General features: G+C 44.4%; 2 protein-coding genes and 1 pseudogene across 6 annotated transcripts in view; 1 reads left to right on the top strand and 2 right to left on the bottom strand.

The window, feature by feature from the left end:
• The window catches only part of LOC120428293 (uncharacterized), a 32984-nt gene extending 14481 nt beyond the window's left edge, over window positions 1-18503 (bottom strand). For 2 of the 5 annotated variants that reach the window (XM_039593299.2, XM_039593298.2), the window contains exons 1-2: window positions 18330-18502; window positions 18066-18154 (exon numbers count right to left, since the gene is read on the bottom strand). The gene's annotated coding sequence lies outside the window, so the exon portion shown is untranslated. The other 3 variants (XM_039593295.2, XM_052711606.1, XM_039593288.2) reach the window with 3 other exon arrangements.
• The window catches only part of LOC120432044 (uncharacterized), a 382988-nt gene that overhangs the window by 268852 nt on the left and 89308 nt on the right, over window positions 1-24828 (bottom strand).
• Window positions 20719-23992, top strand: LOC120428299 (hydroxyacylglutathione hydrolase, mitochondrial-like; annotated as a pseudogene).

Here is a 24828-nt window from a genome sequence, read left to right as displayed (position 1 = left end):
GTCCTGTTTTTTCGCGATAATTTTTGTCTCTTTTGTGTCGTTATTTGTGTGCATGGGGTGATTGGTCATAATAATTGAATAATGCCTTCATAAGTGCAGTGCTTCTGGGGACGCGCAGTCCTGTTTTTTCGCGATAATTTCGTCTCTTTTGTGTCGTTATTTGTGTGCATGGGGTGATTGGTCATAATAATTGAATAATGCCTTCATAAGTGCAGTGCTTCTGGGGACGCGCAGTCCTGTTTTTTCGCGATAATTTTCGTCTCTTTTGTGTCGTTATTTGTGTGCATGGGGTGATTGGTCATAATAATTGAATAATGCCTTCATAAGTGCAGTGCTTCTGGGGACGCGCAGTCCTGTTTTTTCGCGATAATTTTCGTCTCTTTTGTGTCGTTATTTGTGTGCATGGGGTGATTGGTCATAATAATTGAACAATGCCTTCATAAGTGCAGTGCTTCTGGGGACGCGCAGTCCTGTTTTTTCGCGATAATTTTCGTCTCTTTTGTGTCGTTATTTGTGTGCATGGGGTGATTGGTCATAATAATTGAACAATGCCTTCATAAGTGCAGTGCTTCTGGGGACGCGCAGTCCTGTTTTTTCGCGATAATTTTCGTCTCTTTTGTGTCGTTATTTGTGTGCATGGGGTGATTGGTCATAATAATTGAATAATGCCTTCATAAGTGCAGTGCTTCTGGGGACGCGCAGTCCTGTTTTTTCGCGATAATTTTTGTCTCTTTTGTGTCGTTATTTGTGTGCATGGGGTGATTGGTCATAATAATTCAATAATGCCTTCATAAGTGCAGTGCTTCTGGGGACGCGCAGTCCTGTTTTTTCGCGATAATTTTTGTCTCTTTTGTGTCGTTATTTGTGTGCATGGGGTGATTGGTCATAATAATTGAATAATGCCTTCATAAGTGCAGTGCTTCTGGGGACGCGCAGTCCTGTTTTTTCGCGATAATTTCGTCTCTTTTGTGTCGTTATTTGTGTGCATGGGGTGATTGGTCATAATAATTGAATAATGCCTTCATAAGTGCAGTGCTTCTGGGGACGCGCAGTCCTGTTTTTTCGCGATAATTTTCGTCTCTTTTGTGTCGTTATTTGTGTGCATGGGGTGATTGGTCATAATAATTGAACAATGCCTTCATAAGTGCAGTGCTTCTGGGGACGCGCAGTCCTGTTTTTTCACGATAATTTTCGTCTCTTTTGTGTCGTTATTTGTGTGCATGGGGTGATTGGTCATAATAATTGAATAATGCCTTCATAAGTGCAGTGCTTCTGGGGACGCGCAGTCCTGTTTTTTCGCGATAATTTTTGTCTCTTTTGTGTCGTTATTTGTGTGCATGGGGTGATTGGTCATAATAATTCAATAATGCCTTCATAAGTGCAGTGCTTCTGGGGACGCGCAGTCCTGTTTTTTCGCGATAATTTCGTTTCTTTTGTGTCGTTATTTGTGTGCATGGGGTGATTGGTCATAATAATTGAACAATGCCTTCATAAGTGCAGTGCTTCTGGGGACGCGCAGTCCTGTTTTTTCGCGATAATTTTCGTCTCTTTTGTGTCGTTATTTGTGTGCATGGGGTGATTGGTCATAATAATTGAATAATGCATTCATAAGTGCAGTGCTTCTGGGGACGCGCAGTCCTGTTTTTTCGCGATAATTTTTGTCTCTTTTGTGTCGTTATTTGTGTGCATGGGGTGATTGGTCATAATAATTGAATAATGCCTTCATAAGTGCAGTGCTTCTGGGGACGCGCAGTCCGGTTTTTTCGCGATAATTTTCGTCGTAAATGATCGTAAAAATTTATTCCAACTTTCAGTTTTAGTATTAACTCATCAAACTATCGATTTTATGAAGAGTAAAGCGTCATTTATTTACTATTTTTGAAATTTGCTCGCGTTATCTAAATTGTAAAAACAGTAAAATTATACTGATAAGTCCAGCCCATAGCACTACTGCTCGGCTGGCACGCGTTCGATAAAAATAAACCATTTTAAATAATCAATTATCTATCTTTCCGCAGTCGGCTGCCTAAGATTTAAAAAAATTCAACCGATAAACAAAATGCTCATGGTCACATCACTGCCACTCGTGAATCCTGACCTCATACCCATCTACTAACCCCCTCAAAACTCATGTGATACTTTGTCGGAGAAGCAGTCGATTGGGCGGTCTCTATCACTCAAGTATCGGACTAACAATCCCATCCACTTCCCCGTGACCCTACCACTGGTCGTGGCCGGCGCCGGTATTGATCAGCATGATGGGGGCCTTTGAGAAGTTGCGAAGCGAGGAAAGATAGCACCCACTCATCTTCCACGGCTCGTGGATGTAACTTCTGGAGGTCCTGGTCAATAACGGAGTAGCAACTGCGGGTGGGCACCTATGCTTATGCTTATGCTAAATTTAACTTAATATAACATAATCTAACTGATTTTTACTTAATTTTGCAGAATTGAATTTTGAAAATTTTGTTTAATTTGGTAAAATATTATTTAATTTGTAAAATTGATTTAAACTTAGTTAATTTTGTTTACATTTAGTTAATTTGATTTCAATTTTGTTAAATGTAGTTAAATTTGTTAAATGTAGTTAAATTTAGTTAAATGTGTGAATACAAAGAGACGAGTTGTTCCTTTTAATTCCGCTATATATTTTTAATATCTTGACTGATACGTGTTTCGTCTACTACTTGCAGACTTCATCAGTGTTCTGTTCTCGACTGAAGGTTCATCGCTGGTGTATCCGTATTTGTAGTTACTGTAGGTACTACCTCCTTGTTCTTCTTTGGTGCCTGTATAGGTAACAGCTTAACCTTCGGGAAGTCGCATGTTTTCGCGTTGAGTAGGCAGGCAACAAACGTTTACTCAACAAGGATTCAGGTAACGGCTCAATGTGGCTGTTTAAGCTGTTAATTGTCTTTAATGTCTCTTAGACAATTTTTATAGCAAATTTTCTGAACTCTTCAAAACATTTTTTTTAGAAATGGTCACTCATGGTCACTATTTTTAAAAATTCAAAAACTGCAAATATTTCGCTAAAATCAAACTTTCGGTGGCTATATCTTGAAAACAAAGCACTTTATCAAAAAATCTGTAAAGTACTTTTCGATTGCAAATTCAATTTTGCATTAAAAAATAATGTAAATCTTGTTTTTGCATGAAACTTCGATTTTTTCCAAAAATCACTATTTGTTCAAAAAATCATAACTCGGCGGCAGATTTTTTGACCATGTTTCTCTATGGCTCAAAAGTTGCGGATTTTTGTCCCCTAAAACATATCAAAGAATCTCGAAAATAAAAAAATACGTATTTTGGGAAATTGAGTTTTAGTCAAAAAAAGAAGATAAAAAAAAACTGCAATTTTTTTTCCGTGTACCTATTTTTTTCTCAAAAGTCCTCAACAATACCTACAACTTTGCCGAAGACACCAAATTGATCAGAAAATTCACTCAAAAGTTACAGCTGTTTGAATATTTACATACCATTTTTGTATGGACAGCAGCCAAAATTGTATGGAGACTTGTATGGATGAACCAATCACACAAAATAGCTTATTTGGTCATAGAGAAGGCCCCCACAAAGTTAGAGCCAAATCAAAAAATACAAATAAAATCCATTTCCGGTTTTGGTCGAGAATTGCTCATATTGGTTTGTGTGTGTATGAGAGTGTGAATGAGTTTAATTTGTTCTTTTTTTCCATATTTAGCTCAATAAATATTTAAATCCGCGTAAAATCTACAGAATTCGGTCAATAAATCTAAATCATATCTCATAAAAAAACAATCGAGTCCGTTTTGCGATGCTTGTCCGTCGGGTCGCATGTTTTTTTCGCGTCGTTCGTCGTCGGTTAGTTTTTCGGGGGCTTGCGTACGTGTGTGTGCGAAGGTGCGACTGGCTCTGGTTGTCACGATAACAGTTGAGGCAGTCCGATTTGTGGTGACCTGTATGTTTATGTTTGATGTGGTTTTTTTCTACTTAGTTAGATTGAAAAAATCAAATATCGCGATCGTCTTTCTTGTTAGTCATGTATTTGATACACATCACAGCCGGGTTTCTTTGTGTTATGATTCGCGATTGTTTCATGGGAAGATTCGTTCATAATTGCGTTTGCAAAATATAAATTATATTCGACCATTCGTTTCCCGCGAAAAAACCTTTTAGCTCGTAAAGCACGGTGACAATTATTGTTTCAACGCGATTGTTCAAGTCCTTCAGATAACTCATAACTCATCAGTAATTAATTGGTCGCTCATCTTATAATAATTTAAAAGTATAAATAGTCTCAGGTCAACTCTACGTAAATATGTTACGCTGAGTATAATATTTCACCTTTTAATTACACATAATTTTGATTCTATCTTTTCACAGCCGGCTGTCTAAGATTGAATTATTTATGCTAAACTCAACAGCAAATAAACGGGAATAGTCTCATCCGCATCATCCGATTGTTTGCCTTGATAACCTTGATAATAATACACCACCATATTAAACGAAATTTATTGATTATTGGGTCACATCATCATCTTCTATGATGAATCCTGGCCATTACCCTTTCCCACTAACAAAATCCCAAGTAGAAGTAGTTTTCCGGCACACGCGGGGGTGTGGATATCGTATAGAACCCACCCTTGGTAGCAACCTGTGCAAACTAACATTCCCGTCCCAATCCCTCCGAGATCTACAAACTGACATGGCGGGCGCCGTTGGTGGCCAATGACTGTTACCTATTTGTTCCAGATCTAGTTTTGATGATCTTGATGTTTTATCTTTTCTGCGCATTCATACATGCTGTTGATAAGGGAAACACCATTAGATCGTTAAAGCGTATGATCGTTGAATTGATAGGATATTACGGTCCTGTTCAGCAACGGAGAAGGACAACCATGGGTAATCTCTCATGCTCATGCTTAAATTTATTCAGATTTAGTTAAATTGATTAAAATATTTTTAATTTGTTGAATTTAGTTATTTCTAGTTAAATTTGCATAAATTTAATTTAATTGAATTATGTTAAATTTAGTTTAAATTAAGTAAAATAATTTAAAATGATTACCTGAATCAGTTTCAGTTTTTTAATTTTCGTAAATTGTATCACTCAAAATCGCAAAAGTTAAAGAAATTAACTTAATTCTTTTAGTAAAATTATTCAGTTAAATTATCAAAATTTTGGTATTTTTTATGTTCAATTAAAATTTAGTTAAGTTTAGTTAAAATTTCTTAACAAATGGTGTCCTGTTTTGATGTTGTAAAAAACATGATGTTGCTTATTTATATTTTTGAACTTCTGATATTTTTGTATTTTTTTTATTTTTGTTGATTTTTTAATCTATGTATTTTTATATTTTTCATTGCAGTCGAGAATATTAATATTATAGTTGTTTAGTGTTTTTGTTAAATTGTATATTCGTAGCTGTGATTTTTTGTATTTTGTATCTTTTAATGTATTTATATAATTGGGAATTTCTACATCATTAAAACAATATTTAGTATTGATGGAAACTTTATGTCGTAAAAGAAATACTGAAGGAACGAAACACAGTATAGAATCGGTAAAAAAATGTTTTGGGGGGACATTCAAATAAAATTTAAAAAAAATTTACATTGAACTTTGAGTAGTAAAATAAAAGCTACTTTCCTGCAGATGAAGCAGAACAAAAAGGGTGCAAGAAGTCTCTCTCGGAAGAAGAAATGGGACAAAATGCGGAACACTCTAGCAAATCAACGCTGGTCAGTTGAGGTTCCCGCTGACGGTACTCTTGCCGAAGCGACCTCGGCCGGACCCGGCGGCGTGACGTCCCTGAAGTTGTGAGTGGTTGCATCTGTTGCCTCGAGTTGGTCAGCTCAGTCGCGGTTGATACGACGGGGAACAATTAGTTGGCCATCGACGGCTGCGGTGGCGGCGCAGAGAACTGTTTCCCTCCGGCGGCCGTTTGGCTCAGCGCCGACAAACTGCGCTGGATGTTGGGGCAGGCGGACGGGATAAACTGCTGCACGGCCGGGTTGGCGGCGACCGGTTCAACGGCCTACTCGTACAACATCTTGCGGAGCAGCTCGTTCTGCATGATGCTCTGGGTGTGAATCTACAGCTCTTGCGGGGTCGGAATGTGCGACTGGTGTTGCTTTGTGCTGCTGGTTCTGGGCCAGGAGTTAGTTGCCTGCTCGATTTCGCACGGAAAGGGGATCGATCGCCAAACCAGCGACCGAATTTTGCTGGGTTGGTTTTGCTGATATCAGCGAAATTTTTCTCTAAACCAGCGAAATTTTTCGCTGAAAAAGGTGGCTGCGCGAAATCAAATCCAGCAACTTGGTTTCGCTGGTTTGTTATTTCCGAAACGGTTTCTTTTCCAGCGAAAGTTTTCGCTGGTTTGATACACATCCTTCCGACAGCCGTCATAAATGTTTGTTATTGTGCACGTTCGGAAGCGATTTGTGGCAATCGAATTGCTTTAGGGGTTTTTTCAAAACAAAAAAGCATGAAAAAGTTCTGCATCAAGTGTTCAGCATTAAAATACATACTCAACAGGTGAGGGTTCTTTTCAATGAAAAGAAGCACGTTTCCATAAAGTTCTCGCAGCAGAAAAATACGGTGCAGTGAAGCTGGAGATGTATTTGTACTGCTGCATAGATGAGTGCACAAATTGTCGCAGGTGGCAGCCAAGGATCTGACACGCATGCAGTTTCCTGAAGTCCCCGCCAGAGGTGCTGTCAATATTGTTTACGCGTGGTTTTTGAAAAGGTCGTATGAAATAAATACATAAATTTTGTTCCCAAACTATTTTTTGCCAGTTTTTTTTTTGCGAGATAATTTCAATTCTAACGTAAATTTTTCCACATTTTACATTTATTAGATCAATAAAACAAAGTTCTACTTGACGATACTATATACAACCAAACTCACTAAACTAAACTTAAAATCTTCAGTTACCTTGAAATAAAATTAAATAAGTTTGATTCTTCTTCACCGTTGTTTTAAAACGAATTGAATACTTAAATGTCAGTCAAAAAAAAAAAAAAACTTTAAACTAGCGGTCACTGAACACCACAGTGCTGATATGCCAACATTAGTTGCTTGACGGAATTAAATGCTGTACCCCTACTTGTCCCTTGAGATTAAATATAAAAACGTTACTTAATCCACCTTTAGGTGGTTGGTGCCTTCCTCACATTCATGAAGTCAATACATTCAGTAAAAATAGCAACATTCCCTTAACATGTTTAACAAATCAACTTTATTACTAATTTCTTTTGATAGGGTTCGCAGACCATTAATTTTTCTGGCTCATCGGCAAAAAAAACCTATCCAACGATAGTTCGCATGGAAGATTCAGACAATATTTTTATCACAATATCTGAAATCCGACCTCTAAAATGTGTATAAATAACACTTAAGTGCTAATAACTTTTGAAAGGGTTGTCAGATCCTCGATGTATTAGGCTCATTTGAAAGGTCGTTCGATTGTCTAACTAACGACAGGTCGCATAATGGACCCGGACATCATTTTTACTAAAATATCTGAGATCCGTGGGTCTCGTGGCGCAGGGGTAGCGGCTTCGGCTGCCGATCCCGATGATGCTATGAGACGCGGGTTCGATTCCCGCCTTATCCACTGAGCTTCTATCGGATGGTGAAGTAAAACGTCGGTCCCGGTTTCTCCTGTCTCGTCAGAGGCGCTGGAGCAGAAATCCCACGTTAGAGGAAGGCCATGCCCCGGGGGGCGTAGTGCCAATAGTTTCGTTTTTTTTTCATCTGAGATCCGGCCTCCAAAAAGTGTATAAATAACACTTAAGTGCCAATAACTTTTGATAGGGTTGTCAGATCCTTGATGTTTTAGGCTCATTTGAAAGGTCTTTCGATTATCTAACTAAAGACAGGTCGCATGATGGACCCGGACATCATGTTTACTAAAATATCTGAGATCCGGCCTCCAAAAAGTGTATAAATAACACTTAAGTGCCAATAACTTTTGATAGGGTTGTCAGATCCTTGATGTTTTAGGCTCATTTGAAAGGTCTTTTGATTTTCTAACTAACGATGGGTCGCATGATGGACCCGGACATCATTTTTACTGAAATATCTGAGATCCGGCCTCCAAAAAGTGTATAAATAACACTTAAGTGCCAATAACTTTTGATAGGGTTGTCAGATCCTTGATGTTTTAGACTCATTTGAAAGGTCTTTCGATTATTTAACTAACGACAGGTCACATGATGGACCCGGACATCATTTTTACTGAAATATTTGAGATCCGGCCTCCAAAAAGTGTATGAATAACAGTTAAGTGCTAATAACTTTTGATAGGGTTGTCAGATCCTTGATATTTTAGGCTCATTTGAAAGGTCTTTTGATTATCTAACTAACGACAGGTCGCATGATGGACCCGGACATCATTTTTACTAAAATATCTGAGATCCGGCCTCCGAAAAGTGTATAAATAACACTTAAGTGCCAATAACTTTTGATAGGGTTGTCAGATCCTTGATGTTTTAGGCTCATTTGAAAGGTTTTTCGATTATCTAACTAACGATGGGTTGCATGATGGGCCCGGACATCATTTTTACTGAAATATCTGAGATCCGGCCTCCAAAAAGTGTATGAATAACAGTTAAGTGCTAATAACTTTTGATAGGGTTGTCAGATCCTTGATGTTTTAGGCTCATTTGAAAGGTCTTTTGATTATCTAACTAACGACAGGTCGCATGATGGACCCGGGCATCATTTTTACTGAAATATCTGAGATCCGGCCTCCGAAAAGTGTATAAATAACAGTTAAGTGCCAATAACTTTTGATAGGGTTGTCAGATCCTTGATGTTTTAGGCTCATTTGAAAGGTTTTTCGATTATCTAACTAACGATGGGTTGCATGATGGGCCCGGACATCATTATCATTGAAATATCTGAGATCTGGCCTCCAAAAAGTGTATAAATAACACTTAAGTGCTAATAACTTTTGATAGGGTTGTCAGATCTTCAATGTTTTGGGCACATTGGAAAGGTCTTTTTAATACATTTCTGAAAATGTATAACATGATAGGGTTTCTTGCAAAAACCACCCTTTTTACAATCTTCCGGACATACGCCAAAATCGTTTTTTTAGCATAACTTTTGAAGTACTTTACTAAACTTCATAATTTTCAATAGGGACTTATGGGACCCCAAGACAAATCGAATGAGACCAAAACGGTCCAAATCGGTTAAGCCAGTGCTGAGATAATCGAGTGCATATTTTTTGGTGCACAGACCCACATCCCTACACACACACACACACACACACACAGACATTTGCTCAGAACATGATTCTGAGTCGATAGGTATACGTGAAGGTTGGTCTACAAGGTCGAATTAAGAAGTTCATTTTCTGAGTGATTTTATAGCCTTTCCTCAGTAAGGTGAGGAAGGCAAAAAAGATTTTTTTTATTTTTGTTATTTATGTTCGATGCGCATACGACATTTTCAAAAGCAACGCGCCAAAAATTTGGTTCGATCTTGGTTCGATTTTGACTTCACTCGCTTTATATGTGGATGACAGAGCCGTGGTGGCAGCAAGAATCGTAGGCGAGGAACTTGACCATGGCCGCGGAACAGTTTGTGCTGTGGCAAGTAAGTACAACCTGGTTTATTTTGGCATAGGCTTCTGCCGCCAAAACAAAAAAACAAACGTCGGTGATAAAAAACGCTGATCCAGTGCAAAAAAACACTGGTCCAGTGGAAACATTCACTGAACCAGCGGATTTTTTGCCGGAACCAGTAGAATAATCTCCTGGTTGATTTTGGTACGAGCTGCTGCCGTGGAAAAAAAAACCCGGACGTCAGCGATAGAAAACGCTGATCCAGCGTGAAGGAACACCAGTTCAGTGAAAAAATCCGCTGGACCAGCGAATTGTTTCCCAAAACCAGCACAATAATCTACTGGTTGATTTTGGTACGAGCTGCTGCCGCCGGAAAAAAACCCGGACGTCAGCGATAGAAAACGCTGATCCAGCGTAAAAGAACACTGGTCCAGTGAAGAAATCCGCTGGATAAGCAAATTGTTTCCCAAAACCAGTACAATAATCTCCTGGTTGATTTTGGTGCCCTGCCGCTTTTTCCAAACCAGCGAGAAAATTTTCTGATTCTAGCAAAACTGATACCCCAAACAGCGACATTTTTCACCAAACCAGTGTTTTTTTCACTGGTTTGGTAGAATTTCATCGGTTTCCAAACCAGCGAAAAAAATTGGCGATTCTAGGTAATTTTTGTGCAGGCTGAGAAATTAGCGACATTTTTCGCTAGTTTTAGCGAACTTTATCGCGATTTGGCGATGGATCCCCTTTCCGTGCGGGCCCTCCGGTTCCTCCTCGATGACCGTGTCCTGGAGGCGGTAGTAGTGATGGTGGAATGAAAATGAAAGATAAAAACTTACCTTTAATCTGCCGACCAAAACACACCGGAACAACTTTTTTTTTCTAGCCAACTGAAAAGTTCAAACGAAAAAAAAAATGACAGTTCGCGCGTTACGAAAAAAGAGAGAGTGTGCGTTTTGGCATGCACGAAGTTTATTGGTGTGCGTGTGCAAATATAAAATCAACATTTTCGCGGATTGAGTCTTGGATAGAGGGTCTGAACTGGCACTGGGGATGCCCGATTTTCGCCCGCAGCCCCCCTAAAGTTAGAGTGGGTAGCCGATTCCAGATCCCAGTCAACTCAATCGGAATTCTGAAACGGAATCCAATTCGAATCGTTTACGTATTCCGTTTCAAACGCAACAACCGGTACGTACACGGAATCGGTTGTTGCGTTTGAAACGGAATACGTACGATTGGCCGGTTTTCGGAGCCGCGCTCGTCGTAAACACATGTCGCGCTGAATAGGCCGGTGACGGACAGCCAAACTTTTAGTTTCGCTTGGGATGAATCTGAGCCTCGCCGGACATCGATGTTGGCACCATGACAGGCAATACTCGGTTCTGGGCCGTCGCTTTGTCAGTCAATGCCGGACTAGTTGATCGACGCGTTGCTGAGTCTACACAAGATCCAGCGACACCACCGTGACTCATCGCCACTGTACTCGACGCCGGGATGATACTTGCGGGATTCTATTGTCTTCGTCTTAGCCGCCGTCGATCGTATCGTATGATTTCGTCGACTGGAACATGGCCGCTTGGTCCAGGACAGACTCGGTGTCTAGCTCGTCAACTGCTACCGAGGTCGTTGTCGCACCGAGGTTAGGGAGCTTGGCAGGCATTCGAATGGCTGCGATTCTTGCTGGAAGATGTTATGACTCGATCGGAGAAGCTTCTCAACGATCGTCGGCAGCTGGATCGCCGACATGGTGCTGGTCGAGTTCCGTCGAATCGGTGTCCACTGCTGAAGCAGGTAGATCTTGCTCATCGCCTCCCCCGGGATGTTCTCAATCGCAATCCTGTATAGCTGTGTTACGATGCACGACACCACCTGGCATTACTGACTTGGCCGTGGGTCCGCTGGTCTTTAGTCCCCCAGCTACTGCAGCCGCCATGCTCTACACCGTTCTAGCAGGATTCTGGCAGAACCAGCTCGTGACTGGGCCGCCGACTGTCGAAACCAACGTTGTCTTCTTGTCCGATCGCCCATTGATTGTGCGCTTTGTCCCAGACAAATCAATCCGAATTCTGAAACGGAATCTAATTAGAATCGTATACAAATTCCGTTTCAGAATTCGGATTGATTTGACTGGGATGTTATGTGACACAAAACTGGAGGGAATTGACAGTTCAACTTTTCGTATCGTCCTGTCGATTCCATAAATAAATGCACTGTTTTACATTCGTTCTAGTTCCGGCATACTTTTTCTTCTCTTCGATATGTTAACCGCTGGCACTCCTTGGTGAAGCTATCATACATACCATACATACCAATCAGCTTAGAACACCATACGCGGTGCCCGTGCTGTATCAAGAAGGTTGTTCCATGTTGCTCGGTTCTGGGCTGCAGCTCGCCAGTCTCCTAGGTTGCAGATCTTTCTTAGGTCCGCCTCGATCTGATTTCCCCATCGTGCACGCTGTGCTCCTGCTCGTCGGCCTGTGCCGCCATCCGGTCGCGCGCGGTCAAAGAGCATCCTGACAGGATGGTCTTCGTCCATCCTCGCGACATGGCCGGCCCACCTGAGCCTCCCGATTCTCGCCAGTGTGACGATGGTCGGTTCTCCCAGCAGCGCGTGCAGTTCGTGGTTCATGCGCCTTCGCCACTCGTTCTGAGCTGTACGTACTCCACCGTAGATCGTTCGCAGCACCTTCCGTTCGAAAACTCCAAGGGCTCGTTCGTCCTCTTGCCGCAGCGTCCAGGTCTCATGGCCATAGAGGGCAACCGGTCTAATCAGTGTCTTGTACAGGGTCAGCTTCGTGGCGCGTTGCACTCGATCAGATGTCAAGGTTTTCCGTAATCCAAAGTAGGCGCGATTCGCGGAGTGGATACGAGTCCGGATCTCTAAGCTGGTGTCGTTGTCGGCCGTTACCAGCGATCCCAAGTACACGAATTCGCTCACCTCCTCCAGCACATCGCCATCCACAGCTAAAGGGGTGAGTCTTGGGGGGTCAACGTCCTTTGAGCCCCTCCCTTTCATGTACTTTGTTTTCGTCGTATTCATGGCCAATCCAATTCGTCTTGCTTGCGTCTTTAAGGCGGTGTAAACCCTTTTCACCGTCTCTAGGTCTCTTGCTATAATGTCAATGTCGTCCGCATAAGCAAGAAGTTGGACTGTCCTGTTGCAAATCGTGCCTCTCGTGTCTATACCCGCTCTTCGCACAACTCCCTCAAGTCCGATGTTAAACAGCGCATTGGATAAGCCGTCACCTTGTCGTAACCCTTGGTGCGATTGGAAGGGGTCCGCTAGCTCCCCTGCCACTCGCACGTGACACATCACACGATCCAAGGTAGCCTTGATCAGCCGAGTCAGTTTGTCCGGAAATCCGTTCTCGTGCATGATCTGCCATAGCTGTTCGCGGTCGACTGTATCGTACGCTGCCTTGAAATCGATGAAGATGTGATGTGTGGGCACGTTGTACTCACGGCATTTCTCGAGGCTCTGCCGGAGCGAGAAAATTTGGTCCGTGGTGGCCCGAGCGCCGGTAAACCCCGCTTGATAGGGGCCCACGAACCTCCGTGCGTACGGTATCAGCAGACGGCAGAGGATCTGGGAGAGGATTTTATAGGCCGCGTTGATAAGCGTGATGCCGCGGTAGTTGCCGCAGTCCAGCTTATCGCCCTTTTTGTAGATGGGACACACGACACCATCCATCCATTCTTCTGGTAGTTTCTCCTCCCTCCAGATCTTAGAAATCACCAAGTGGATCGCCCTCGCCAACTGCTCTCCTCCATATTTGAAGAGCTCACCGGGTAACCGATCTTTACCGGCGGCCCTGTTGTTCTTCAGCTGCCTAATCTCCTTCTTCACCGTCTCCAGATCAGGTGCCGGGAACTGTTGGTCAGCAGCGGGCGGTCCAAGTTGGGCTTCAAAGCCGTCTCCATGCGCTACATCGTCGTTGAGGTGCTCGTTGAAGAACTGCTGCCACCTGTTCAACACCTCGCCTTTGTCCATAAGAAGGTTTCCCTCGGCGTCCCGACAAGTGTTGGCTTGCGGCGCATAGCCTTTGCGGGACCGGTTAACCTTCTCGTAGAACTTTCGCGTCTCGTTCTGCCGGAACAGCTGCTCCATTTCGGCGCGATCGCGATCTTCCAGCTGGCGCTTCTTGAGCTTGAAGACCGTTCTCTGCTGTTTCAGCGCTTGTTTGTATCTGGCCACGTTCTCATCAGTTGCGGCTCTCAGCTTCACCGCATAAGCTGCTTTCTTCTCGTCAAGTAGCCGCTGGCACTCCTCGTCGAACCAGCGCTGCTTTCCAACTCGGACCGTACTACCTAGCGCGGCTTCAGCGGCACTGCCGATGGCCGAGCATATTCTGCTCCATCCATCGTTGAGCGAGGCAGCGCCGAGTTCCTCCTCCGTTGGCAGGCTCGCTTCCAGCTGCTGCACGTAGTGCTGAGCCGCAGCCGTGTCCTGCAGCCGCTCGGTGTTGAACGGCGGTGGGAGCCGGCTCCGTCGTCGGTGGTACGTCGTCGACAGTTTTGAGTGCATGCTTGCACCCACCAGGTAGTGGTCCGAGTGGATGTCCGCACCGCGGTACGTGCGGATGTTCCGTATGTCCGAGAAGAATCGGCCGTCGATGAGGACGTGGTCGATTTGTGTTTTTGTTCGTTGGTTAGGCGATGTCCAGGTGACTTTGTGGATGTCTTTCCGAGGGAAGAATGTGCTCCGTACCACCATACCGCGGGAGGCTGCGAAGTTGATGCACCGCTGGCCGTTGTCGTTGGTGACGGTGTGCAGGCTGTTCGGCCCGATCACCGGCTTGTACATCTCCTCCCTTCCTATGCGGGCGTTCATATCTCCGATGACGATCTTGACGTCCCTCTGCGGGCAGCTGTCGAACTTCTGCTCCAGCTTCGCGTAGAACGCTTCCTTCTCGGCATCGGATGATTCCTCGTGTGGGCAATGTACGTTGAAGATGTGATAGTTGAAGAAACGGCCTTTAATCCTCAACCTACACATCCGGTCGTCGATCGGCTCCCAATCTATCACACGACTCCGCATCTTGCCCAACACTATGAAGCCGGTTCCTAGCTTGTTTTCGGCTCCGCCGCTCTGGTACATGGTGAGCTCCAAAGCATCATCCTCCCACATCTTCGCTCCCTTCCAGCACATCTCCTGCAGTGCTACAACATCGAAGTTGCGGGGTTTGAGCTCGTTCAACAGAGCGTACTCATACCCATCGAAACGTAGCGATCTGCAGTTCCATGTTCCGAGTTTCCAATCGGTGTCCTTTTCGTGCCTAGGTCTATGCCGTTTGTTCCGGATCCTTATTCCTTCTTGATTGTTCGTAATACTTGAATTTTCGGTATGCAGCCAGATTGGGGCTGCGATACCTAGTCTCGGGGTGGGGCTGCCACCTTGAAGCTACCGAGACCCAGCTCCGGTTTTCTCTCGACACCGTAACGGGGGCCTTTCTCACGAGGCCTAACGGCATAGCTACACCCTCCGAAGAGGATGGAGCCCCCCTTCCCTGTCAGCATACTACCAGAGTTCCCACCGGGGTTGGTTACCCGATCTCTCCAATGGTTACTAGTATCCCGGCTAGCGCCGCGGGGAGGCCAGGGTATCGGAGTTACTGGACAAGAGGCTAAAGGACCGCTTGGTGGGTCTATTTTATTCCTGCGGTACTCGAAGTACCTATGGTACGCCATGTCCAGTCGTTCGCTAACCTGGTGAAGCTATCTCTCCAAGTCAAATCAATCAGAATTCTGAAACGGAATCTAATTAGAATCGCAATTCGCAATTTCGCAATTTCCAGTGTAAGAACGGGCCTTGACCAATCTTATGCACCAGGTTCCCGACGAACACGCACTGCCCTTACACCTACATCTCACCCTTGCTCTGAGTCAGTACAAGCAGCACGCTAGAACACGCTTTGAGTGTTCGTGCCAGGCATGCACACCTTCTTTTCCGGTTACGCATTTTAACTCGGCCGGGGGTGGTACATTACGTAGGGTTTGATGTAAGTATAAGCGCCTAACCATTTTAGTGTGCCTATCAACTTTCTTTAAAGCAAAAACTGTTTTATTTTTAGTTTGAATTCAAAAACTAGTTGTTATTTTACTGTGTATTGTTTTCTCCTGAAATCTTCCCTATTGTTGAGTCGTGTTTATATGTTGCTATTTCTTTTGTCGCGGTGTTTTGTTACAATTTTTGGTCCTAAGCATTTTAGAAAAGTTTTTCAAAAGTACAATAGTAATATTTGTGTTAATCCTTTAATCATTCCATAAATTGAGCAAGGGCTCGAACCTCACTTGCTTAAGAAAAAGGTGAAGTTTCAAAACAACAGACAGTAAAGAGAATTGTTTTCATAAAAATCAAGAATCAATAGTAAGAGAATGGTGAGGGTATTTAAAAGAATAAAAATGAGAAGCTAGATGTATTAGATGTAAAATTAGACAATAGTTAATAAATAGAGATACAAAACAAGCTTAGATTATAGTAATGATAATTTATAGGACAGATAAAGAATTATTCAAATAAATAAATTCGCAATAAAATCAAAAAAAGATTAGGCAAATGATAAATAGACATGATATTACTAGTACATTAAGGAAAAGCATATTTTTAAGGAAAAAAAACAAAACAAAGTTTGTTACAGCAGTATCAATTGGTAAAAAAGAGTGGAAAAGTTTTGAGAGATAAGAGAATCAAAAGTTAGTAAAATAAAAATCAAATGATGGATATTAAATAGAAGAATCAGTGAAGAAGTGAGAATCAGTAGAGCAAAATAAAAAAAAAGGAGATAGGTGGTAGCTGAGAATGAAGAGAAGAGAAACCCCGTTGTGCGATGTTTCAGGTACATCCACAGCAGTTGACTCAACATACTGCGAATCAAAACAATACCGTCTACAATCACAAATTACTTCCCTTTCCCACATTGTCGCGCCCCTTTCTTTTAGTCGTCTTGACTCTGACCCGCGGTGGTCAAAGGTTTACGATCTGTTTCCACAGGCCACCAGCTAGGTCATCATGAAAACCAAGCCAACGTGGAGGTAAGAAAATAGGACACTCGCAAGGAACCAGAGCTATACTGTTCTGATCAAGATAATTCGGATGATCTAACAGAACTACGGATGTAGTTAGTTGCGCTCCTTCCAGGATGTTCCTTACGTGGACGTCAACCGAAGAGCACGCAACAAGGTCAGTGCCATTGCATGCTCTTAGGTATCAATCCTTGGCCTGCAGGAATCTAATTAGAATCGTATACAAATTCCGTTTCAAACGCAACAACCGGTTCCGTGTTCGTACCGGTTGTTGCGTTTGAAACGGAATTTGTATACTAATTAGATTCCGTTTCAGAATTCGGATTGATTTGACTGGGCTACACTAGGACTGCGGTTTTCACGGCTACACTATCGCTAATTGGTTTATGTGTTTTTCCGTTGCCGAAAAATGGATTTAAAATTTGCAGTGTTAGATTTGCCCTCATCTCCCACTTGGTTTAATGGAATGTAAAAAATCATCTATGACTCCTTTCAAATTAAACAGCACTAAAAAACCTGAGGTAAAACAGAACTTTCCGCCGGTTTGGCTCGGTACTGTCAACGCAGACTAGACTCAAGTTGGTGCAGGCGGTGGTGATGCTGATCTTCTCCTACGGCGATATCATCTACACTCCGGGCCTGTCAGCTGCACTGAAAGGACAGCTGCATCGCTGCTTCAAGTCGGCCGTACGACGAGACACAACAGCGGCTGTTCGCGACAACATCCTGGGAGTGGATTTGCCGTCCAATCAACGCCTAAGGATCTGCTGCTTCATGCGGCAAGCGTACCACGGCAGCCTTCCCGAGTACATCCAGCAGCACGTGCAGCGAGGACAACTGGAACGAGCGCGCTGTTTCATCATCCCCAGACACACTACTTCCAGTGGGAAAAGTGTACTGGTGTACGGAGCCACTTGCTGGAACGGATTGCCGATCGAGGCAAAGACAAAAACAACCCTATTTTCGTTTAAAAGCTGTGTTAAACAACTAGTTTAAGCCTTCCGCATCTAACTTGGAATTTTAGCTTTATTTGGAACCATTTGGTTGGTTTATTTATCTCCGTTTTCTATCTTAAAGTTACCTCCTTAACCTGATAAAAAGTTGTAAACTAACAGGCTCTCGTCACAAATAAACAATCAATTACAATTACAATTACAACATTAGTCATTTCATTGCTTTTATGTTTATATTCACAGTAAAAACAGTTTTTTTTATTGTTTAGAATACCTACATCCTAAAACCAATTTAGTTTATTTTTTCAATCCACGACGTCATCGAATTATACATTACTCAACATTTGCTCGCTTTAAGTAAAACTTCAAATTTATCGTCTTAAATCATGGCTTATGTTTGAATTATAATCTAACTTAATTTTTATTCAACTTATGGCCACGGCCAACATAAAATTTAAACAGATGTCCACGAACATTCACTTGTTATTGAATATTTTCTACTATCGCTGATAAAGTTTACGTAGCACTCACATATGTTATAAGTTCTCGAAGTTATTTCACTTTTCTAACACTTTACGCACAATGTATACGGGCAAATTGTTTACATTACTTTTTGACTCCTGAAAATAAGAACTTCATGATAAAATACACCATGACCAACCATGTTTGAAAAAAAAAACATTTAGTGATCAACATCTCAATAGGGCAAAACATTTTTGTAATAATTGATTGAAATGTCTAACTCAAAGACAAGAGAGGCAAGGAGCACAACAGTGTTTGATTATTACAAATTACCCATTTAATAACTATTGCACTATTTTGTTTAATGAAACTTTCATTAATTAATGTTAAAAACACTTTTTTCAATGTTTAAAAATTTACACTGAAGATTAAAATTACGTCCAAAATGTGTCGATTTGACACATCGAAATGATCGAATGTGTACACCGCGGTATTTTGTCGATTCTACACTCAAAACTAAAGTTACCAGTTCAAAGGGTTGAAAGTATCCTTTAAAACGGTATTCGAGGATTACCCTTTGCAAAAGGGTACACTTTATCCTTTTAAGAGCATCTCCACACTCAAAATCAGAAGTACCCTTCAAAAAGGGTTTTATCTACCCTTTATCTGTCATCCCATAGAAAAAAACCCTTTTAGAGGGTTACTTCCACCCTTTTTTCAAGTTTACCGGTAGTAACCCTTTTCAAAAGGGTGACGACGGGTGAACTTGAAAAAAGGGTGGAAGTAACCCTCTAAAAGGGTTTTTTTTCTATGGGATGACAGATAAAGGGTAGATAAAACCCTTTTTGAAGGGTACTTCTGATTTTGAGTGCACCGGTTCACACATACCCAGATACGAGATTTTCTTGCAGAATTGGTTCTGTAAGAATCCTGCCCAATCACGGCGTTCTCACAGGATTCTTACAGAATTCTAGCAAAGCGAAATTATTCTTACTAGAACTTTGCCATCATCCTGCCAGAACTTTGCAAGAATTCTCAAAGAATTCTAGCTCAAATGCAATAACCGGTTCTAGCAGGAGCCGGCGAAATCTACCGGTTCTGTTAGAATCCTGCTAGAATTTTGCTAGAACTATTCTGACAGGCCTCCTGCTAGAATTCTGTAAGAATTTTGCTAGAATGATGTGGGGCACCGTAATGGTGTTTGTGGATGAGCCATAATAATCCCGCCCGCCAGTAGTCTGACAGGCGGGCTAACAGTGACAGTGCTTGGCTGATCGGAGCTTACGTGCGCACAGAGTAAGCTCGGCCTCTTTTGGTGGTTGGACTTCAAACAGAGTGGACGTTGGTAAGCGTCCATTCCTCGCCTCAACGCCCGGGGCAATTCGTAGACGATCTGGCCAAACTCCACATTGGCGATCCTGCCAGGCCTACTAAAATTAGTAGTTCTGGAGGAAAACTATTTTTTGGAGGTCGTAGGAGTTGCCCCGAGTGTTGGCAGGCGTGAATTGTAACAGTTTGGACACGCTGGAACTGCCGCCTGGGAGCTTTGTTTACTTTTTTTCTGACGTGCTGGGACTGCCACCGAGGCTCTCGTTACTTTCTACACTTGGACTTCCGCCTTCGTGTTCCGGTGCACTGAGGAATCCGCCGAGGTAGGTGATTCGGTCTTTGAAGTAGTGGTTCGCGTACAACAGTGGCTCCCGGCGATTGGGTAGTGTTTTCTTTTTTCCCAGCGGCCTAAGTCAGCCGTCATGAATTTTGTTTTGTATAGTAAGGACGCGCTGGGACTGCCGTCAAAGTGTTTGTTTATTTCCGGTGCGCTGTGACAGCCGCCGTGGTTTTGTAAGGACGCGCTGGGACTGCCGTCAAAATGTTTGTTTATTTCCGGCGCGCTGTGACTGCCGTCGAGGTTTAATATGGACGCGCTGGGACTGCCGTCAAAATGTTTGTTTGTTTCCGGCGCGCTGTGACAGCCGTCGAGGTTAAGTATGGACGCGCTGGGACTGCCGTCAAAATGTCTGTTTGTTTCCGGCGCGCTGTGACAGCCATCGAGGTTTTATAAGGACGCGCTGGAACTGCCGTCAAAGTTTTTGTTTACTTCTGGCGCGCTGTGACAGCCGTCGAGGTTTAATATGGCCGCGCTGGGACTGCCGTCAAAAATGTTTGTTTGTTTCCGGCGCGCTGTGACAGCCGTCGAGGTTTTGTAAGGACGCGCTGGGACTGCCGTCAAAGTTTTTGTTTACTTCCGGCGCGCTTTGACAGCCGTCGAGGTTTTGTGAGGACGCGCTGTGACAGCCGTCGAGGTTTTGTGAGGACGCGCTGTGACAGCCGTCGAGGTTTTATAAGGACGCGCTGGGACTGCCGTCAAAGTTTTTGTTTACTTCCGGCGCGCTGTGACAGCCGTCGAGGTTTAATATGGACGCGCTTGGACTGCCGTCAAAATGTTTGTTTGTTTCCGGTGCGCTGTGACAGCCGTCGAGGTTAAGTATGGACGCGCTGGGACTGCCGTCAAAATGTTAGTTTATTTCCGGCGCGCTGTGACAGTCGCCGTGGTTTTGTAAGGACGCGCTGGGGCTGCCGTCAAAGTTTTTGTTTACTTCCGGCGCGCTGTGACAGCCGTAGAGTATAAGCGACGACACGACAAGCCACTCGCTTCCAAAAAGTGGGCACCAAATCGGCTTACCCCTCCGTTTCCTTTGATATTATCTAACGGGTTGTGAAAATGATACAGAGGTGGGTGAGAGGTCTAGCGGAAGTTGGCCTTCCGGACCGTACAACGAGATTAGAAGTGACTTGCTTACAGTACGACGTCCGTTCCGACGGAAAGGCTGCTTGCGCCGAACGGCGAGGATCGACAAGTTCAGGCCAAGGAAGCCGGAGTCACGCTGAACAAGGTCCTGACGACGCACCACCATTGGGACCACGCCAGAGGCAATGCTGTTCTGTAGAAGCTCTACCAGGCGGATCCCTCGTTTACAAGCTGTCTATCTACGGTGGTAACGACGAGCGCATGGGCCAGTTGCATCTCCACACCGTGCTACTACATCGAGACCCCGGAAGATAAGGTCATCTTCATCGGGGACACGCTCTTCCTGACCGGTAGTGGTCGCTTTTTCGAAGGAACCACTCAGCAGATGTACGACCAAGTGTACCACACGTTGATCACGAAGCTTTCCGCCCTGCCCGATTATATTAAGGCGTATCGTGGCCACGAGTAGGCGCTGAACAACCTGCGCTTTGAAAGTAACGTCGAGTCGGACAACGTGGACGTGGACATTACGAAGCTGCTGGGTATCACGAAGGAGGTGGATTTGGAGGAACAGCGAGCGATGGTGCCGGTCACGATTGGGCAGGAGAAGTGTACGAATGTTTTCTTAAGGGTTACGAGGCTGTTGTGCAGACATTTGTGGGTAAAAGTACCCCGTTGGGGATGATGCAGGCACTGCGAGCGGCGAAGGATGTTTTAGGGAGGGCGTTTTAAGGGTCAAAATGTTGTAGGGGAATGTGGGGCTTGGCAACCATATGTGCCAAGAGGGACAAAAACTCGTGGGACCATATGCTATAAGATTCTTTTTCAGCAATTTTCAACCCTGCAGTCGGATGACTTAGAAATTAAAAAAATATATCCAAATTCTTCTGTTTGCAAGGATGTTAGATCAACCGCGCGTGCTGGGGGGAGGGAGTGGGAACTGATATCAGCTATGAGCTTGTGAGGCAAGTGGCGCCCAGCTTAACCAATGACGGATTAAACCAATCGACCGGCTCCTAACTCCAGCGGCAACCGCTTGTTCTTGGGTTCGCTGCGGGCGTGGAATGGATCATCAGTCGACGATGTACTTCATCGACTTGGCACGCTGACCACGCAGCTTACCGGGCACGACTCGGCGTATAGCTCAACGGTGCCAGGGCGAAACCGAATCTCTTCTGGACGACGGCGGTCCAAATTGTGGGAATGCACTTTCCATTAGCTGCTCCGGGTAGTCCAGTGGTGGGTCCTGGTGAGCCTTCGACATTTTTGGGCCAACATTGTGCTGTTTTGACCGGGGATTGGAAGAACCGGAGTGCAAACTGCGTTGATGCCTGTGTTTGCATGGTTGGTATAGGTTTAAGGTGTACCGTCATCTGGGGCGAATCGGGACTACAGTCTGAATAGGGACAGCAGTGTTAAGAGCATTTTATGGTTTTAAATTCGGAAATGGATGTACACATTTTGTTGGTCTGTTCTAACCGAAACCAACCAAAAAATCAAAATATTGTGCTCCTGCAAGGTTAAAACTGCTGTCCCGATTCGCCCCAGTTGACGGTACTGGATTTTGGCCCAGTCTGACTTGGCAGTTACCGAACAGTAGCATCTTTCGTTGCTTTTTAGTTTTGGCCCCAACGCATGAATGCTTGCCCCGCTGGGGGTTCCTCACAAACCCCTGGACTATTCGACGGGAACGGGTTTGAGAGAGGGTGGTGGTCCATACCGTCTGGAGGAGGTTAGGACTTGTGGTGCGCTGCCGAAACCGGCATCTGATATTCAGTGGAGGCACTCCTGCGGGGCACCTAGGCAGTAACAGTATACGAAGTTCAAGGAATGATCCTAGGTCGTCGGAACTATCGATTAATGCACACGTTCATATCAACATCCTCACAGATTTTGCATCGGTCGAGTTGTCGTCGTGTTGATCATGGGAAACGGTTCAACTTAGGTGCCTTTATCCTCCCTCGTCATAACAATCAAACGTTGGCTGCAACCGGCTTTTCCGGCGTCTAGACTACGGGTGAGACTCACGCTAGAACATGAGACCTAAGAAAAAAAAAAATCAGTTCAGCGTGCTCCTATGCGTCAGCGAATCTCAAATCATGCCACCACCCATCTTCCTCCTAATGTTCGATTGATTCGACTCGAGCCCGGCGAAAGTTCACGCTGCAATCCGTTATTAACGCCCCCGACAACGCGGATGCTGCTGTATCCGTCTTACCATTAAGCCTACCCCGTTCTTCAAAACCTCAATAAAACCCAAAAACATCGACACGTCATACAATCGCCGAAATCCACGCACTCTATGCCTCCCTTTTCGGCAGAATTTCTGTTCCGGGAATACCGCAGAATTTGCCAACGAACCTCTCTCTGGCACCGCCGGTTTCGGCAGCGTATCACGGGCCTGCCCTTGTCGGATGGTTGGAGCTGTAATTATTGAATCGCTGACCAGCTTTACAAAGATTTCGTAAAGTTCCGGCTTCCGAGGTGGAGCACTCCCTGGCTCAGTAGCGTTGCGAAGACTGGCACTCGCCACTGTGCGGGCCCGGAGCGGCTAGTGGAAAACTCGGTCCAGCAGTTTGATCAGATGACTCTTGGTTCCGGCTGAATGGGTCATCGTGATGGCCAGAAAAGGTTCCCGATCTTTGAAAATTTCTTTAATGTTTACGGACAAAATGAAGCCAAACACAAACAAATTAGCAAAAGTAAATATTTACATCCAAGCAGTGTTGCGAATAAAGTTGATTTTGCGGAAAAACCAAGGGGTCTCTCAATTTACCGTGACTTTGACCATTCACGGTCATTTCACGGAATTCACGGTGGAACTAGCGGTGGAACCACTTTTGACTAAGGCTTTTGCAGCGAGTGTCTTGTCGTGTCGTCGGTATAAGTATGGACGCGCTGGGACTGCCGTCAAAAATGTTTGTTTGTTTCCGGCGCGCTGTGACAGCCGTCGAGGTTAAGTATGGACGAGCTGGGACTGCCGTCAAAATGTTTGTTTAGTTCCGGCGCGCTGTGACAGCCGCCGAGGTTTTGTAAGGACGCACTGGGACTGCCGTCTAAATGTTTGTTTATTTCCGGCGCTGTGATAGGCACCGAGGTTTTTTTAGGACGAGCAGATACTGTCGCGGCAGGCTTGGCCGAATGGCTACTCTGGCCGCTTTGTAAGCGGATGATCATGGGTTCGATTCCTATCTGCTCCAACCTTCCAGGAAAAACGTTTGTTTGTTTATTTCTCAACAGGCACTTATTGCCCAAATGAACTTAAAAACTAAGACTAATGGTACGTTCGTTTGATGGCTAGTTCCACACTGAGTGCCGCACTCAGAGCTGTCAAAGTGTTTCTTTGAAGAAACTCGCGCTAGTTCCGCACGAGTTTCGTCGCCATCTTGTGGTACGTTCGTTTGAACAGCCAGTGTGGCACTGAGTGCCGCACTCGTCGGTGCCAGTTTTGGTTCAAACGAACATTCTTTTTCAGCGTGCATGGAACTCGCATGAAACTGAAAAAATATCGAGTGCGGCACTAGAGTTTCAGTTCCAAGATGGCGGCGAAACTCGTGCGGAACTAGCGCGAGTTTCTTCAAAGAAACACTTTGACAGCTCTGAGTGCGGCACTCAGTGCCGAACTAGCCATCAAACGAACGTACCATTGGAACTGAAACTCTAGTGCCGCACTCGATATTTTGTCAGTTTCATGCGAGTTCCACGCGCACTGACAAATGACGTTCGATTGAACCAAAACTGGCACCGACAAGTGCGGCACTCAGTGCCGCACCGGCTCTCCAAACGAACGTACCATAAAACTAGAACATTCGTCTTAACACTGATAAAAACTTGGACTTTAACACATCGCGGGACAAACTGACGTCAAAAACAGAGGACACTTTATTGAAGGCTCGCTTCAGTCCGACGATGGCTCCGTTGGCGCTGTAATTGGTACGGTGGAAAGGGATCTGCATGATTGGCGTGTGGCGTAGCTGGCGGGCAGGTGCAGTTAGGGTGATCTTTTCTCTAAGAGAGGGGCAATCGATCCTGTCGGTCAGAACGTCCGAAACTGTCAACGCACGGGCCAGGTCACGACGCAGC

Source organism: Culex pipiens, chromosome 1 (genome assembly GCF_016801865.2).
Source record: "Culex pipiens pallens isolate TS chromosome 1, TS_CPP_V2, whole genome shotgun sequence".
In the NCBI taxonomy this organism is placed as follows: Eukaryota; Metazoa; Arthropoda; class Insecta; order Diptera; family Culicidae; genus Culex; species Culex pipiens.
This window is presented reverse-complemented; position numbering and strand designations above follow the sequence as displayed.